This window comes from Bos grunniens, chromosome 8 (genome assembly GCF_055505025.1).
Source record: "Bos grunniens cultivar Pamir isolate PY7600 chromosome 8, Bosgru_T2T1.0, whole genome shotgun sequence".
Lineage (NCBI taxonomy): Eukaryota > Metazoa > Chordata > Mammalia > Artiodactyla > Bovidae > Bos > Bos grunniens.
The window spans coordinates 27,801,793-27,820,721 of record NC_141172.1 but is presented as its reverse complement, the minus strand read 5'-3'; positions in this window follow the sequence as shown (position 1 = coordinate 27,820,721).

Sequence of the window (18,929 nt, the reverse complement as noted above, 5' to 3'; positions counted from 1 at the left end):
CTTCACTTTATGACTGTGGGTATATTACCTACCTCACCTCTCTAAGCCTCAGTTTTCTCAACAACAAAATGACATAACAATTAAAACAGTATAACAGCAGAAAGTGAAGAAGAACTAAAAAGCCTCTTGATGAAAGTGAAAGAGGAGAGTGAAAAAGTTGGCTTAAAGCTCAACATTCAAAAAACGAAGATCATGGCATCTGGTCCCATCACTTCATGTCAAATAGATGGGGAAACAGTGGAAACAATGGCTGACTTTATTTTTCTGGGCTCCAAAATCACTGCAGATAGTGATTGCAGCCATGAAATTAAAAGACACTTACTCCTTGGAAGGAAAGTTATGACCAACCTAGACAGCATATTAAAAAGCAGAGACATTACTTTGCCAACAAAGGTCCATCTAGTCAAGGCTATGGTTTTTCCAGTGGTCATGTATGGATGTGAGAGTTGGACTATAAAGAAAGCTGAGCACCAAAGAATTGATACTTTTGAAGTGTGGTGTTGGAGAAGACTCTTAAGAGTCCCTTGGACTGCAAGAAGATCCAACCAGTCCATCCTAAGGAAGATCAGTCCTGGGTGTTCACTGGAAGGACTGATGTTGAAGCTGAAACTCCAGTACTTTGGCCACCTGATGTGAAGAGCTGACTCATTTGAAAAGACCCTGATGCTGGGAAAGATTGAAGGTGGGAGGAGAAGGGGACGACAGAGGATGAGATGGTTGAATGGCATCACTGGCTCGATGGACATGGGTTTGGGTAGACTCTGGGAGTTGGTGATGGACAGGGAGGCTTGGCGTGCTGTGGTTCATGGGGTCGCAAAGAGTCGGACACGACTGAGCAACTGAAATGAACTGAACAGTACCACCCAGGAGGGTCATGAGGATTACATAAGATAATTTTGTAAAACATTTAGTATGGTAGCTGGTACATAATAATCACTGAACAAGAGCTATTGATTACTGACATTACTATGACTCTGAGGTGTCAACTCACAATTTCAAGGCTGATTAATGGTCCCAAAGGTAATATTTTTGTCATTGTTTACACAATCTTACTGTCTAGAACTCAGAAAAGTATCAATCAGTAGTAGACATTTAATAAATACTTATTGAACAAATGATTCACTCAAAATCAGTGTCTGTTTATAACACTAGACTTCAAGCTTCATTGAGATTAGGATCAAGAATTAACCATCCATTTTTTCAAAACATATTTATTGGCACAGTGGGTAAGAATCCACCTGCCTATGCGGGAGACACAATTTTATCCCTGCCTTGGGAAGATTCCACATGCCTTGGAGCAACAAAGCCCGTGGGCCACAACTACTGAGCCTACATGCTACAACCACTGAAGCCCACGCACATAGAGCCCATGCTCCACCATAAGAGAAGACACCGCAATGAGAAGTCTGCGCACTGCAGCAAAGAAGCTACCCAGCTCACTGCAGCTAGAGAAAACCGTACAAAGCAATGAAGACCCAGCACAACCGAAAATAAAATAAATGAAAAAAAAATTTTTTAAGCTTATTTATTAGGCTTCTATTGTGTTCCAGGTATTATGCCCTCATAGGGTCTATTTCAGACAAAGCAGATGTTCAACAAAATTTTATTTTAAAAAAGATCTCTTAATCCTGTTCCTAAAACTCAACTGCAACATAATGGTTGGTTCAATGGACCTATAAAAATCCCTGTTGGGCTCTGTGACATGTAGCCCATTGTTTCCTGGAATTCCTTATTCCAGAGGGACCTCTGTGAAGAAGCCTATGAAACAATTAGTTTTCCCCAGAAACCTGGTCCCTGAATTAAGCACTACTATGTCAAAAGTAAACAGATGCTCCTGAGGGCAGGGATTTTTTTTTTTCAGCTTTTAATTTTATTTGTCTCTATTTTAAAAATAAATGAAGGAACAAAAATACACACATAAACAGACCCCAAAGACTATATGTAATTAGGATCACTTTGGTTTATAACTACAATCCCAAATTTCTCTGAACTTTAGTGATTTAAGAAAAGGGATCTTACTCTACAGAGCAAAGTGAATTTTTATAGTCATTATTCTCATCCTCACACATACAGGGAACCACTCACTGAACAAGATGAGACGCAAGGAAATCAACTTCTACTGTATCCTCAATTCTGCCTCCAGTGATCTTCTGAGAGGCACTGATCAAGTCTCAGAAGCAGAAACTTGACTCAGAGCAAGCTCCCAATCACCCAAAATGCTTTCTGAATAGAGGAGGCATAAAGAAATTACTTTTGCAATGAATGTACTCCTTTAATAATAAACAGCCTGCCTCAGAATTCAGCTCATAGTACAGTCATCCCTTGGGCTTCCCTGGAGGCTCAGTGGTAAAGAATCTGCCTGCAATGCAGGGGATGCAGGTTTGATCCCTGGGTTGGGAAGATCCCCTGAGAAGGAAACGGCAACCCACAGTATTCTTGCCTGGGAAAATCCTGTGGACAGAGGAGCCTGGTGGGCTACAGTCCATGATGCCACAAAAGAGTTGGATATGACTTAGCAACTAAACACCAACAAAAACATAGTCATCCCTCAGTATCCATGGGAGACTGATCCTAGGACTCCCATGGATACCGAAATCCACAGATTTTGGTATCTCAAGTTCCTCATATAAAATGGCATAATATTTGCATAATAACCTAGGCACATCCTCCTGTATACTTTGAATCATCTCTAGATTATTCATTATACTAAGCACAATGTAAATGTTATGAAAATAGTATGTAAATAGTTATCAGCATGCAGTAAATTCAAGGTCTGCTTTTTGGAATTTTCTGCAATTTTTTTCCAAATATTTTCTATCCGTATTTTATTGAATCCATGGATGCAGGACCTGGGACTATGAAGAGCCGATTGTAAACACCTTATACTTATTCAGTGATTGATTGGATAACCAGTCATAATGGAGGTTTTTTTATCTAGGCTGTAGTCTCTGTTTCTTTTTTGTTCTTTTTTTTTTTTTCCTAAAACAAATTGCAGTTCTTTGCAGTAATCACTTATACATTCTGGCAACTTGAATTAGAATTAGAATTTTAAAATATATACCTGACTTCGAAGGCTTAGCTCCAGGCTGAACATAGCAGAGTTATCAAGGTAGTTGCTGTCTGTGAGGCATTGGTGGGCTTTAACTTGTCAGACTCTTGGAACTCTTCAATGGAAAATCTCACAGATAAGGTAAATCCCTCCATCTAACCGCAAGTGGGGAAAGGCCATTTAACAGTCTTTTCAGATTCCTCAAACATTTTTTAATAAACACAGTAGGCATTTTTACATGGGATTTGCAAACTTATTTTTAAGAATTCCAAAAAATAACATCACTGGAATAACATCATAGGCAATAAAATGTGTCTGTGTCTTATTCTCTGATTTGCTTTAAGGTGTCAGTAAAACGTCATCATAATGAATCCAGGAGTGCAACATTGCCCTCTTGACGTTAGTGTCTTGGTTTTATTCATTTTCTAGGCCAAGTGGGTGCAAAATAAAAGGCAAACACGAAGTAGATATTTTCCTTTTCAGTTTCAACCAGCAATTTGTGCCTCACTTTGGAAGAGAAAAATAAAATATTTTTAAACACATGAACAGAGACCAGGTCTTCTATGTGTAGAGCATGCTCAGTGAGAACCCTGCAAAGGAGAAAATTTCTAGAGGCTGTACTTTTCATGTCTAGTGGAATTATTTTAATTGCTTCCAGTACTGACTTAACAAATTGTTTCAAGATCTCTGAAGAGCTAAGTGTGTTTGGGAGACAAATATACATACATACACAGAAGAAGAGAGGAAAAATTCCACAAAAGGCAGTGTAGTATGGTATAAACAACATGAAATTCAAAATTCTGGATTTAAACCCATACTCTGACACTTCCTGGCCATGTGGCCTTGGGTAAGTCTCACATACTCTTGGAATGTCTTTTCTGCTATAAAAAACAAACTTAGATACCAGTGCCTAGAATGCAGGGCAGAATTTTTCAAAATGCAATTTGCTACACACTTCAGTTTCACTTTTCACTTTCATACATTGGAGAAGGAAATGGCAACCCACTCCAGTGTTCTTGCCTGGAGAATCCCAGGGAAGGTGGAGCCTGATGGGCTGTGGTCTTTGGGGCCGCACAGAGTCAGACACGACTGAAGCGACTTAGCAGCAGCAGCAAGTCATAGATTCCCTCGTGGCTCAGTGGTAAAGAATCTGCCTGCCAATGCAGGAGACACAGGTTCGATCCCTGGGTTGGGAAGATACCCTGGAGAAGGAAATGGCAACCCACTCCAGTATTCTTGCCTGAGAAATCCCATGGACAGAGGAGCCTGGTGGGCTACCATAGGGTCACAAAGAGTTGGCTATGACTTACTGACTGAGCATGCATGTACACAGAGAACGTTATAACACCATTTGAGTTACTATCAACATTTTAATCAAATGAAATGGTACAGGATAGAAAATATCAAGGGTGAATTTCATGGCATAAGGCTAAGCATTATTTCCTGAAAGTTTCATTTTAATTTTATATATAAGTATATAATTATGTTGTATATGCACACAGATCAGATCAGTCGCTCAGTCATGTCCGACTCTTTGCAACCCCATGAATCGCAGCACGCCAGGCCTCCCTGTCCATCACCAACTCCCAGAGTTTACTCAGACTCACGTCCATCAAGTCAGTGATGCCATCCAGCCATCTCATCCTCTGTCATCCACTTCTCCTCTTGCCCCCAATCCCTTCCAGCATCAGAGTCTTTTCCAATGAGTCAAACTCTTCGCATGAGGTGGCCAAAGTACTGGAGTTTCAGCTTTAGCATCATTCCTTCCAAAGAAATCCCAGGGCTGATGTCCTTCAGAATGGACTGGTTGGATCTCCTTGCAACCAAGGGACTCTCAAGAGTCTTCTCCAACACCACAGTTCAAAAGCATCAATTCTTCGGCACTTAGCCTTCTTCACAGTCCAACTCTCACATCCATACATGACCACAGGAAAAACCAGAGCCTTGACTAGATGAATCTTTGTTGGCAAAGTAATGTCTCTGCTTTTGAATATGCTATCTAGGTTGGACAGAACTTTCCTTCCAAGGAGTAAGTGTCTTTTAATTTCATGGCTGTAATCACTATCTGCAGTGATTTTGGAGCCCAGAAAAATAAAGTCTGACACTGTTTCTACTGTTTCCCCATCTATTTCCCATGAAGTGATGGGACCAGATGCCATGATCTTCGTTTTCTGAATGTTGAGCTTTAAGCCAACTTTTTCACTCTCCACTTTCACTTTCATCAAGAGGCTCTTTAGTTCCTCTTCACTTTCTGCCATAAGGATGGTGTCATCTGCATATCTGAGGTTATTGATATTTCTCCTGGCAATCTTGATTCCAGCTTGTGTTTCTTCCAGTCCAGGGTTTCTCATGATGTACTCTGCATAGAAGTTAAATAAGCAGGGTGACAATATACAGCCTTGACGTACTCCTTTTCCTATTTGGAACCAGTCTGTTGTTCCATGTCCAGTTCTAACTGTTGCTTCTTGACCTGCATACAAATTTCTCAAGAGGCAGATCAGGTGGTCTGGTATTCCCATCTCTTTCAGAATTTTCCACATTTTATTGTGATCCACACAGTCAAAGGCTTTGGCATAGTCAATAAAGCAGAAATAGATGTTTTTCTGGAACTCTCTTGCTTTTTCCATGATCCAGCAGATGTTGGCAATATGATCTCTGGTTCCTCTGCCTTTTCTAAAACCAGCTTGAACACCAAGAAGTTCACAGTTCACGTACTGCTGAAGCCTGGCTTGGAGAACCTTGAGCATTACTTTACTAGCATGCGAGATGAGTGCAATTGTGTGGTAGTTTGAACATTCTTTGGCACTGCCTTTCTTTAGGATTGGAATGAAAACTGACCTTTTCCAGTCCTGTGGCCACTGCTGAGTTTTCCAAATTTGCTGGCATATTGAGTGCAGCACTTTCACAGCATCATCTTTCAGGATTTGGAATAGCTCAACTGGAATTCCGTTACCTCCACTAGCTTTGTTTGTAGTGATGCTTTCTAAGGCCCACTTGACTTCACATTCCAGGATGTCTGGCTCTATGTCAGTGATCACACCATCGTGATTATCTGGGTTGTCAAGAATTTTTTTGTACAGTTCTTCTGTGTATTCTTGCCATCTCTTCTTAATATCTTCTGCTTCTGTTAGGTCCATACCATTTCTGTCCTTTATCGAGCCCATCTTTGCATTAAGTGTTCCTTTGGTATCTCTAATTTTCTTGAAGAGATCTCTAGTCTTTCCCATTCTGTTGTTTTCCTCTATTTCTTTGCATTGATCACTGAAGAAGGCTTTCTAATCTCTTCTTGCTATTCTTTGGAACTCTGCATTCAGATGTTTATATCTTTCCTTTTCTCCTTTGCTTTTCACTTCTCTTCTTTTCACAGCTATTTGTAAGGCCTCCCCAGACAGCCATTTTGCTTTTTTGCATTTCTTTTCCATGGGGATGGTCTTGATCCCTGTCTCCTGTACAATGTCACAAACCTCATTCCATAGTTCATCAGGCACTCTATCTATCAGATCTAGGCCCTTAAATCTATTTCTCACTTCCACTGTATAATCATAAGGGATTTGATTCAGGTCATACCTGAATGGTCTAGTGGTTTTCCCTACTTTCTTCATTTTAAGTCTGACTTTGGCAATAAGGAGTTCATGGTCTGAGCCACAGTCAGCTCCTGGTCTTGTTTTTGCTGACTGTATAGAGCTTCTCCATCTTTGGCTGCAAAGAATATAATCAATCTGATTTTGGTGTTGACCATCTGGTGATGTCCATGTGTAGAGTCTTCTCTTGTGTTGTTGGAAGTGGGTGTTTGTTATGACCAGTGCATTTTCTTGGCAAAACTCTATTAGTCTTTGCCCTGCTTCATTCCGTATTCCAAGGCCAAATTTGCCTGTTACTCCAGGTGTTTCTTGACTTCCTACTTTTGCATTCCAGTCCCCTATAATGAAAAGGACATCTTTTTTGGGTGTTAGTTCTAAAAGGTCTTGTAGGTCTTCATAGAACCGTTCAACTTCCGCTTCTTCAGCATTACTGGTTGGGGCATAGACTTGGATTACTGTGATATTGAATGGTTTGCCTTGGAAACGAACAGAGATCATTCTGTCGTTTTGAGATTGCATCCAAGTACTGCATTCTGGACTCTTTTGTTGACCATGATGGCTACTCCATTTCTTCTGAGGGATTCCTGCCTGCAGTAGTAGATATAATGGTCATCTGAGTTAAATTCACCCATTCCAGTCCATTTCAGTTCACTGATTCCTAAAATGTCAACATTCACTCTTGCCATCTCTTGTTTGACCACTTCCAATTTGCCTTGATTCATGGACCTGACATTCCAGGTTCCTATGCAATATTGCTCTTTACAGCATCGGACGTTGCTTCTATCACCAGTCACATCCACAGCTGGGTATTCTTTTTGCTTTGGCTCCATCCCTTCATTCTTTCTGGAGTTATTTCTCCACTGATCTCCAGTAGCATATTGGGCACCTACTGACCTGGGAAGTTTCTCTTTCAGTATCCTACCATTTTGCCTTTTCATACTGTTCATGTGGTTCTCAAGGCAAGAATACTGAAGTGGTTTGCCATTCCCTTCTCCAGTGGACCACATCCTGTCAGATCTCTCCACCATGACCCGCCCATGTTGGGTTGCCCCACGGGCATGGCTTAGTTTCATTGAGTTAGGCAAGGCTGTGGTCCTAGTGTGATTAGATTGACTAGTTTTCTGTGAGTATGGTTTCAGTGTGTTTGCCCTCGGACGCCCTCTTGCAACACCTACCATCTTACTTGGGTTTCTCTTACCTTGGGGTGGGGTATCTCTTCACGGCTGCTCCAGCAAAGCACAGCCATTGCTCCTTATCTTGGACGAGGGCTATCTCCTCACTGCCGCCCTTCCTGACCTTCAGTGTGGGATAGCTCCTCTAGGCCCTCCTGGGCCCGCGCAGCCACGGCTCCTTGGACGTGGGGTTGGTCCTCCCGGCCACTGCCCCTGGCCTCGGGCGTGGGTTGCTCCTCCCGGCCTCTGCCCCTGGCCTCGGGCGTGGGGGCGTGGGGGCGTGGGGTAGCTCCTCCCGCTTGCCACCCCTGGCCACACACACCTTATTAAAATGTATTTCTTGCTAATGGTCACAGGCAAATGTTTAGAATTAATTTTTGTATGTATTTCACAGATCAGAAAAGGGTATATATAATGAAAATATCTAGCAGGCAGTAGATGGCCTGTTATTATAGGTGATTTCCTTTCCAGGGAGAAACTACCATATGCAGGCAAATCAGTTACAAAATTACCATTTGTTGTGGACTGAATGTTTGCGTCCACCCTGTTTCCCCACAAAATTCATTGTTAAAATCCTAAATGCCAGTGTGATGTTGTTAGGAGGTGGGGGCCTTTGGGAAGAAATGGGATCATGAGAGCAACACCCTCATGAATGGAAAAGGAACCCCAGAAAGCTCACTGGCTCTCTTGCATCATGTGAGATATGACTGAAAAATCACAGACTGCAACCTGAAAGATGGCTCTCATCAAAACCCAACCACACTGACCCCCTGATAAACTTCCAGCCTTCAAAACTGTGAGAAATAAATTTCTGCCATTTAGAAGCCATTCAGTCCATGGTACTTTGTCCTAACAGCCTGAACTAAGAAACCATTTATCATGCACATGCCCAGTGTTCCTCATTGTCTTTCCCTTAAGCACAATTGGAAACTTTAGCATTTTGTTAAAACTAGTTTCTATGAGACATGACTCACCAAATTATCAGAAAGACTACTTTAAGACTATTTAGGAGGGGAGTTCACAGAATGAAGCTCCCTGCATTGAGAAAATAGCCAACTGCCATTTACTGTGGACAATTATTAAGACAAAATCATCTCTTCTTAGTTTGTCTTCACTAATTTTATGGATGTTAGCTTTCCATCTTTGCAAAGAAAAGCAACATCTACAGCAGAAAGGATGATCCTTGAAATCTTTTTAGGAACAAGGCTCTGAAACTATCCCCTTTTTAAGCTCTCTCAGGTGTGTACTACTGCTGCCTTTGCAGTCATGAAAAAACTGAAGCTCTGAGAAACTCGCCCAATGTCACTCAGCTAGTGTGTAATGGAGCTTGGATTGGAACCCAGGTCAAACCCAAAGTGTGTTAGTCATTCAGTCGTGTCTGACTCTTTGTGACCCCATGGCCTATGTATAACCTGCCAAGCTTCTCATCCTTGGGATTCTCCAGGCAAGGATACAGGAGTGGGTTGTCATTTCCTTCTCCAGGGAATTTTCCAAGTTCAGGGATCAACCCAGGTCTCCTACATTGTATGCAGATTCTTTACCATCTGAACCTGAAGACCATGCCTTTCTTATCTACCACATAATGGCCATGACCACACATTCTCCAAAGCAATCGATTATTCCCTTTCACTCCTAGATAAAGATGGAGTGAAGCAGGAATTCCACTGGAAGCCAGACTTCTCTCTACACTGTTATTTGCACCAGCAGTGAAATCATTTGTTCTCTATCAGGGAAAATAACCCACCACTAATGTAATGAACTGCTATTGGGATTTCACTTATCCCTAAACTCTACTTTCCTAGGCTTCTTATCCTTTCTGTGGGTAAACCAGGAAATTCTCATGTTTACTCCCCAATGAAAGTATTAATATTAAATGAGATTTAAAGAATGGAGAAACCAAAGACCCTACATATACATAGGCACATGAGATCTTCTGAAACTGCTACCCCCAGGGGAATAATGAAATTCATGCATCCTATCTCTCATTTGGCAAAGGCTAGAATGGACATCTTTTCTAGACAAAAGCCAGACCAGGCAATTCACAGAATGGAAATGCCTGTAAAACCCAGGGTCTGGAAAATAAAGTGTTCTTATCACTGAAATGTTTGGGGATGAAAACTCCTGACTTAGCTCAAAATACCAGAAAATAAAACACAACTGGACTCTGAAACAACCCAGCCTAAAGCACTGTTGTAAATCAATAAATAAATGAGGCTGGTCCCACATCTGAATCTAGGGAGGAAAACAATTCTGCCAGTAGGGTCAGGTCCGTTTGATATCTTTCAAGAGGAAGTGGTTGAAGTTTATCTCCCTAATATTTCATTTGCACTTTTTTTTTTTTTGGTCATGAATGCTTTTAACTATAAGATTTCTTTCCTCCCCACTTCTAACAAAACCAGCTCTCAAAGAAAGGATCTTTGTTAATTTGTTCCCAGTAAGGTAAAAAATTAATGGTATAACTTAATTACAAGCACTGAAATTGAAGCTGTGATTTAAAATCTCTGAAAAAACAAAAGCCCAGGACCAGATGGCTTCACAGGAGAATTCTATCAAACATTTAGAGAAGAGCTAATGCCTATTCTTCTAAAACTCTTTCAAAAAATTGCAGGGGAAGGAACACTTCCAAATTCATTCTACGAGGCCACCATCACCCTGATACCAAAACCAGACAAAGACAACACAAAAAAAGAAAACTACAGGCCAATATCACTGATGAACATAGATGTAAAAATCCTCAACAAAATTTTAGTAAATGAATTCATCAACACATCAAAAAGCTCATAAACCATGATCAAGTGGTGTTTATTCCAGGGATGCAAGGATTCTTCAATATAAGCAAATCAATCAATGTGATATACCATATTAACAAATTGAAAGATAAAAACCATAGGATAATCTCAATAGATGCAGAAAAAGCCTTTGACAAAATTCAGCACCCATTTATGATTAAAACTCTTCAAAAATGGACATAGAAGGAACCTACCTCAACATAGTAAAGGCCATGTATGATAAGCCTACAGCAAACATTATTCTCAATGGTGAGAAACAGAAAGCATTCCCCCTAAGATCAGGAACAAGACAAGGATGTCCACTTTCACCACTATTATTCAACATAGTTCTGGAAATCCTAGCTACAGCAAGCAGGAAAGAAAAAGAAATTAAAGGAACCCAGATCAGAAAAGAAGAAGTAAAGCTCTCACTGTTTGCAGATGACATGATACTGTACTTAGAAAACCCTAAAGATAGTATCAGAAAATTACTAGAGCTAATCAGTGAATTTAGCAAAGTTGCAGGATACAAAATCAATACCCAGAAATCACTTGCATTTCTATATACTAACAATAAAAAATCAGAAAGAGAAATTAAGGAATCAGTCCCATTCACCATTGCAACAAAAAAAATTAAATATCTAGGAATAAACTAACCTAAAGAGATAAAAGAACTATACATAGAAAATTATAAGACACTGATGAAAGAAATCAAAGATGACATAAACAGATGGAGATATATTCCATGTTCCTGGGTAGGAAGAATCAGTATTGTGAAAATGACTATACTACCAAATGCAATCTACAGATTCAATGCGATCCCTATCAAATTACCAATGGCATTTTTCACAGAACTAGAACAAAAATTTCACAGCTCATATGGAAACACAAAAGACCCCAAGTAGCCAAAGCAGTCTTGAGAAAGAAGAATGGAGCTGGAGGAATCAACCTTCCTGACTTCAGATTATACTACAAAACTACAACCATCAAGACAGTATGGTACTGGCACAAAAACAGAAATATAGACCAATGGGACAAGATAGAAAGCCCAGAAATAAACCCATGCACCTACTGGTACCTTGTTTTTGACAAAGGAGGCAAGAATATACAATGGGGCAAAGACAGCCTCTTCAATAAATGGTGCTGGGAAAACTGGACAACTACATGTAAAAGAATGAAATTAGAACATTTCATAACACTATACACAAAGATAAATTCAAAATGGATTAAATACCTAAATGTAAGACCAGAAACTATAAAACTCTTAGAGGAAAACACTCAGAGACATAGGCAGAACACTCAGTGACATAAATCAAAGCAAGATCCTCTATGACCCACCTCCTAGAGTAATGGAAATAAAAACAAAGGTAAACAAGTGGGACCTGATTAAACTTAAAAGCTTTTGCATGGCAAATGAAACTATAAACAAGGTGAAAAGACAACTCTCAGAATGAGAGAAAATAATAGCAAATGAAACAACTGACAAAGGAATAATTTCCAAAATATACAAGCAGCTCATACAACTCAATGCCAGAAAAACAAACAACCCAATCAAAAAGCAGGAAAAAGACCTAAACAGACATTTCTCCAAAGAAGACACACAGATGGCTAACACATGAAAAGATGCTCAACATCACTCATTATTAGAGAAATGCAAATCAAAACCACAATGAGATATCACCACACTGGTCAGAATGGCCATCCTCAAAAAGTCTACAAACAATAAATGCTGGAGAGGGTGTGGGGAAAAGGGAAAGGTCTTACACTGTTGGTGGGAATGTAAATTGATACACCCACTATGGAAGACAGTATGGAAATTCCTTAAAAAACTAGGAATAAAACCACCATATGACCCAGCAATCCCACTCCAAGGCATATACCCTGGGGAAACCAGGGTTGAAAAAGACACATGTATCCCATTGTTCATTGCAGCACTATTTACAATAGCTAAAACATGGAAGCAACCTAGATGCCCATCAATAGATGAATGGATAAAGAAGATGTGGTACATATACACAATTGAATATTACTCAGCCATAAAAAGGAATGCATTTGAGTCAGTTCTAATGAGGTGGATGAACCTAGAACCTATTATACAGAGTGAAGTGAGTCAGAAAGAGAAAGATAAATACTGTATGCTAATGCACATATATGGAATCTAGAAAAATGGTTCTGAAGAATTTATTTACAGGGCAGCAATGGAGAAACAGACATAGAGAATAGATTTATGGACATGGGGAGAGGGGAGGAGAGGGTGAGATGTATGGAAAAGAGTAACATGGAAACTTACATTGCCATATGTAAAATAGATAGCCAATGGGAATTTGCTGTATGGCTCAGGAAACTCAAACAGGGGCTCTCTATCAACCTAGAGGGGTGGGATGGGGAGGGAGATGGGATGGAGGTTCAAAAGGGAGGGGATATATGTATACCTATGGCTGATTCATATTGAGGTTTGACAGAAAACAGCAAAATTCTGTAAAGTAATTATCCTTAAAAAAATAAATTAAAAAAAGAATAAAAAAAATTAATGGTATAACTCATCACACTATTCTAGGGGCTTCTGAATTATAATCAGGGACAAAAATAACAAATATTTTTAATTGCTTCCTAATTTTGTTCCTTTATGGAGAAGCTAGCTTTTCTTCCTGATCCCTTTTATCACAGAGGCTAAATACGTCACAAGGCTAGGAAAGAGGAGACAATGAGAGGCAACATTCCAGCCTGTCAGAGAGGAGAGGCACTAAAATATCTATTCTTCCTAGATCAAGGAGTAGATGGAATATAGAGGGAAATGGAGGTAAATCAAGAAAATTAAGCTCCAGATAATTTTTCCTCTTCCACCAGCTACCCTAGAAACATCCAGAACACTGGGGCTGTTGGCCCATCTTACTCAGGCACTGTGTTGGGGAGGCCATAGTCAAGAGATGAACCTTAGCTTTCAGCTATGCATAAAACACATTCAGTTCAGTTCAGTTGCTCAGTCGTGTCTGATTCTTTGCGACCCCATGAATCGCAGCACGCCAAGCCTCCCCGTCCATCACCATCTCCCGGAGTTCACTCAAACTCACGTCCATCGAGTCGGTGATGCCATCCAGCCATCTCATCCTCTGTCATCCCCTTTTCCTCCTGCTCCCAATCCCTCCCAGCATCAGACTCTTTTCCAATGAGTCAACTCTTCGCATGAGGTGGCCAAAGTACTGGAGTTTCAGCTTTAGCATAATTCCTCCCAAGGAACACCCAGGGCTGATCTCCTTTAGAATGGACTGGTTGTATCTCCTTGCAGTCCAAGGGACTCTCAAGAGTCTTCTCCAACACCACAGTTCAAAAGCATCAATTCTTCGGTGCTCAGCTTTCTTCACAGTCCAACTCTCACATCTATACACGACCACAGGAAAAACCATAGCCTTGACTAGACGGACCTTTGTTGGCAAAGTAATGTCTCTGCTTTTGAATATGCTATCTAGGTTGGTCATAACTTTCCTTCCAAGGAGTAAGTGTCTTTTAATTTCATGGCTGCAGTCACCATCTGCAGTGATTTTGGAGCCCCCAAAAATATAGTTTGGCACTGTTTCCACTCTTTCCCCATCTATTTGCCATGAAGTGATGGGACCAGATGCCATGATCTTCGTTTTCTCAATGTTGAACTTTAAGCCAACTTTTTCATTCTCCTCTTTCACTTTCATCAAGAGGCTCTTTAGTTCCTCTTCACTTTCTGCCATAAGGGTGGTATCATCTGCATATCTGAGGTTATTGATATTTCTCCCAGCAATCTTGATTCCAGCTTGTGCTTCTTTCAGCCCAGCAATTCTCATGATGTACTCTGTATATAAGTTAAATAAGCAGGGTGACAATATACAGCCTTGATGTAATCCTTTTCCTATTTGGAACCAGTCTGTTGTTCCATGTCCAGTTCTAACCATTGCTTCCTGACCTGCATATAGGTTTCTCAAGAGGCAGGTCAGGTGGTCTGGTATTTCCATCTCTTTAAGAATTTTCCACAGTTTATTTTGATCCACACAGTCAAAGGCTTTGGCATAGTCAATAAAGCAGAAAAGGATGTTTTTGTAGAACTCCCTTGCTTTTTCGATGATCCATCAGATGTTGGCAATTTGATCTCTGGTTCCTCTGCCTTTTCTAAAACCAGCTTGAACATCTGGGAGTTCACAGTTCACATATTGCTGAAGCCTGGCTTGGAGAATTTTGAGCGTTACTTTAGTAGCGTGTGAGATGAGTGCAATTGTGTGGTAGTTTGAGCATTCTTACAGTGTAGGAAAAAGCGGGGGCCTTGGCTGGGGTTATCAGTAGGAGGTTAAAGCCATAAAGAGACCTTAAATTATACCAGGCTGAATGACTATTGTGTTGGCCATGAGAAAGTACTATAACACCACACTTTTTTTTACCTGCAAAACAGTAATTTTATATGATTTTACCTGAAAGAATGACATGGAGCCACCCAAACTAATTTTCTTTTCTTTTTCTGTACTTGAATATAGTGAGATTAAATGATTAACCCTGCTCCTTTGGTCCACTTCTCCCAACCTACTTTCCATTCTCTTCCCCCTGCTCCATAGACTGGAAAGCTGACCTGTGTGGGCTTGATAAACAGGCTCCTGGCCCCTGGCTTCCTGTTGGAAACACTGAGAGGAGACGAGAGGAGAACGAGGGGACAGTACTTACTCCCCTCCCCCTTTCTGCAGTGTCACTTGGTTGTGTCCCTCCACTCCAGCTCTCTGATTTTCTCAAGGTCACATTCTAGACAAACCTCTCCCTCCCCTGTCCCTTCAGGCTTGGTGTCAGCTCTTCCTCCACTCTTATTAATCCTACAGAACTGCACTACCCCTTTTAATTCTCTTGTATTCTTCCCAACTTTGTAAATCATCCTAATTTCAGTGTCATTTCTTGCTGAAAGGTAAACTGATACAAAAGAAACTAAAACACTTTAAGCAGTGGCTCTGTGTTATGCAGTTTACATGTACCATCTCATTCCATCTCCACAACAGCCCAAAGAGAGGCAGGTGTTATTATCCCCATTTCACATACGAACAAACTGAGGCTCAAAGAGTTTAAGTCACATACCCAAGGATACAGAACTAGTGAATGAATCAAACTGGTTCTAAAGTCCATGCCCCTGTTCCTAGTACAGAATAAACTATTGAGGCAGAGGTTGAAAATAATGGTGATCTTTGAACTGAATCTCAAAGATGGAATTTTCCTGGGTAGGCAGTGGTAGAAAAAGAGGAGCGTTCTAATATGAAGAAACAATGTGTACAAAGCCATTAGAAAGTACCCTGAGTCACAAACCAAGGAGAAAACAAAACAAAACAAAAACAACCGTGCCTTGGAATCCTCCAAGAGTCCTTACAGAGACCTCTGCATCCTTATCAAATAGTCAAATCTGAAAACAATCAGCCAATGCCCAGGGTCTGTTACAATGTGATATAACTGGGCTTTGGGTATGTTTGGCAGTGTGGTGAAATGAACCTGACCTGGATCAGATAGGGAAGGTAAGGACAGTGGACATGATCAGGGGATCAGCCATGGTTGTGGTTGCAAGCAACAGAAACCAGCTCAGCTCACACAGCAGAAAAAGAATGCATTAGAAAGATATGAGGTAGTTCTAAGAAGAGGAAAAGTAAAGAACCACCATAGAATGTCGGCCCCATCTGACAGATAAGGGACTTACCTACAAAATCCCTGGGACCTCAAAAAATATACAATAAATATTCATTGAGTGAATGAATGAATAAATCAGGGGAGACAGGAACAAATACCACTGAGAGTCTGGAACAGAAACTAAGGGACAGTCTCTTCAGGTTAGGACCCGCACATGAATGAGCACCTACATTATTAGGTTTTGGTCTGTGTTTTCAAGATTCAGTTTCTCATGAGAGATTGGTCTTACATCACACCACATGTCCCCCTTTTGGGCTAAAATAGCTGGTGCCTTAACTGGCAGTCCACAAGAGATATATGACAGGAGAGAGAGAATTCTCTAAAGCAAAATAACCCACCTATCACCAAAAAGAGGGAGACTGGATTCTGGGTTACAACTGCAAAGGCAGTCCTTACAGCCACCCCAACTGCAACCAGTTTGTTGAGCAGTCTCAACAGTCTAGCACTATTCATAGGAAAGAGATTAATTTCTTTCATTATAACACCCCTGATTGTGTTGTGCCTCCTTTTCCACCAAGTTGTACATCCCTTGGTGACATCTGGGACAGATTCTATGACTTCCTGGTCACTTTCAGTTATCAGAACAACTTCAGTATTCAAAACTTAGTATATTCTCAAACTTATACCAATTAGATTGAATTAAGAAAATGTTACATATGGTGCCCACTGTGATGAATGGAAAGGACTCAGAGATGGCTAAGTCATGATTATTACCCTCAGGGTAACTCAGGGTAACACTGAGGAAGACAGACAAGGAAACTGAGAAAAACTCAGCCGCAGAAGCCAAGTTCAAGATGCAGAGCTTGGGTAGACGATGGGATAGCTCCTCAGAAGGGGGACAGCGAGTAAGAAGGGACTGAGCTGAATCAATGGAGCTTCAGCCAGGCATTCACAGAAAGAAGGACATCTCAGGTAGGGTTGGTCAGGAGAACAAAATTGCTCTGAGCATTTAGTTCCAATAACTCTTTACATGAATCCTCAAAATAGCTTAGGAAAACAGAAGTAGCAATGTCTCAAAAGCCATTTTGAGAGGAGACAGAAAGAGTCCTCAGTGATTATTCCTTTCATAACCTCCCTCAAGAGCCTGGAGAAGTAAAACTCAAAGAAGTTACTTCAACAGGGAAATAGGCAAAAGGAATTTAAGAGCTTTGTTGTCAGGCAACCTCACTGGATTCAGGAAAAGACATGGGAGGCTTCTCTCTCTGTCTCCTTCCCTCCCTCTCTCTCTATGTCACATTAGTCACTCATTTTAATTTTCCTTTCAGGAAATGCAGAACCACAATTGAGGTAGAAGAAGTAAATAAAAGTGCTTTCTGGTAGTGCCAGAAAGGCATTTGTTCAAGCTTGTTTCAAAATATAATAAGCATAGGGCCCACGTGACTCCATGACTAACTCAAGAGTGGAGATACTTACTTCTGTTCTTTTTCAAATCCATTTCCAGTTATCTGGAGGCCAAGATGCTCAAGGTAATAGGAAAGAATGTACACCTGACGTGTCACCTAGTTAAGTGCTTAAATAGCTTAAAAATTTCTTTCCTGTCTGACCGGTGGATCATAGCTAAGATTGTTGATGACACAGAAGTGAATTTCTAGATTATATATTTCCTTGGTAACAACTCTCATTAATTAACATTTATTGGCTATTCTTACATCATCTGCTAGATATAAAAACTAAGAACTTTATTAGACCTAAAGACTAACCGTGTCTTTAGTTTTATGTGACAATAAAGATAAGAATAATTTTTCTGAATTAGAATCTGGAGATTCTAAATTAGACTCTCCATTCATCACATGCTCTTTAATGGGGTGCTTATGTGGATTTGAGCTGTTTACTATCTGTCTTCTCCCATGAGAATGGGGTCTCATGGGAAGGGGTCTCATCTTCTCTTAATTCATCTCCTGCACTAAGAACAGTACCTGATTGTGGTAGAAACTCAATTGTTGCTGCTCGGTTGCTACGTGGTGTCGGACACTTTGTGACCTCATAGACTGTAGCATGCCAGGATCCCCAGTCCTTCACTATCTCCCAGTGTCTGCCCAAATTCATGTCTATCGAGTCACTGATGCTACATAACCATCTCATCCTCTCCCGTCCCCTTCTCCTTTTGCCTTCAATCTTTCCCAGCATCAGGGTCTTATATTTAGGCAAAAGAACAACAATAGCAGAAATATAAGTTGGGGTATGAAGTCAGAAACCTGATTCAATCTTACTTCCACTATTAACTATTTGTGTAAACCTGTATGAACAAGTCACCGAACATCTGGGTGCCTCAGCTTTCTCATCTTTATTATGAGATAAAATACTTCACTAGATAATTTATCATTACCTGAAATTGTGATTGTGAAAAAGCCTGGCACAAATGTAGGAGATCAATAAACACTAGTGGAATTAAAACCTTAAGCAGTACTAAAATTACTATTACCTAGATATAGCCCAAGGATGCATAGGCTAACAATTTGAAAGACTAAACCTTTAGCTAACACGAAGTGATTGGAACTTTGGTGTGTTTGGGAATCTGGTTAAAATGCAGATCCCTAAGCTCTACCCAAAGGTGTGGATTCATTAGGACTAGCATGGAGCCTGGATCTCTGCATTTCTAACACACTCCTTGGGTCTATGGATCACACATGGACAAAACTGATACCAAGGGCAAAAACATAATTTAATCTGAAAAATTAGATTA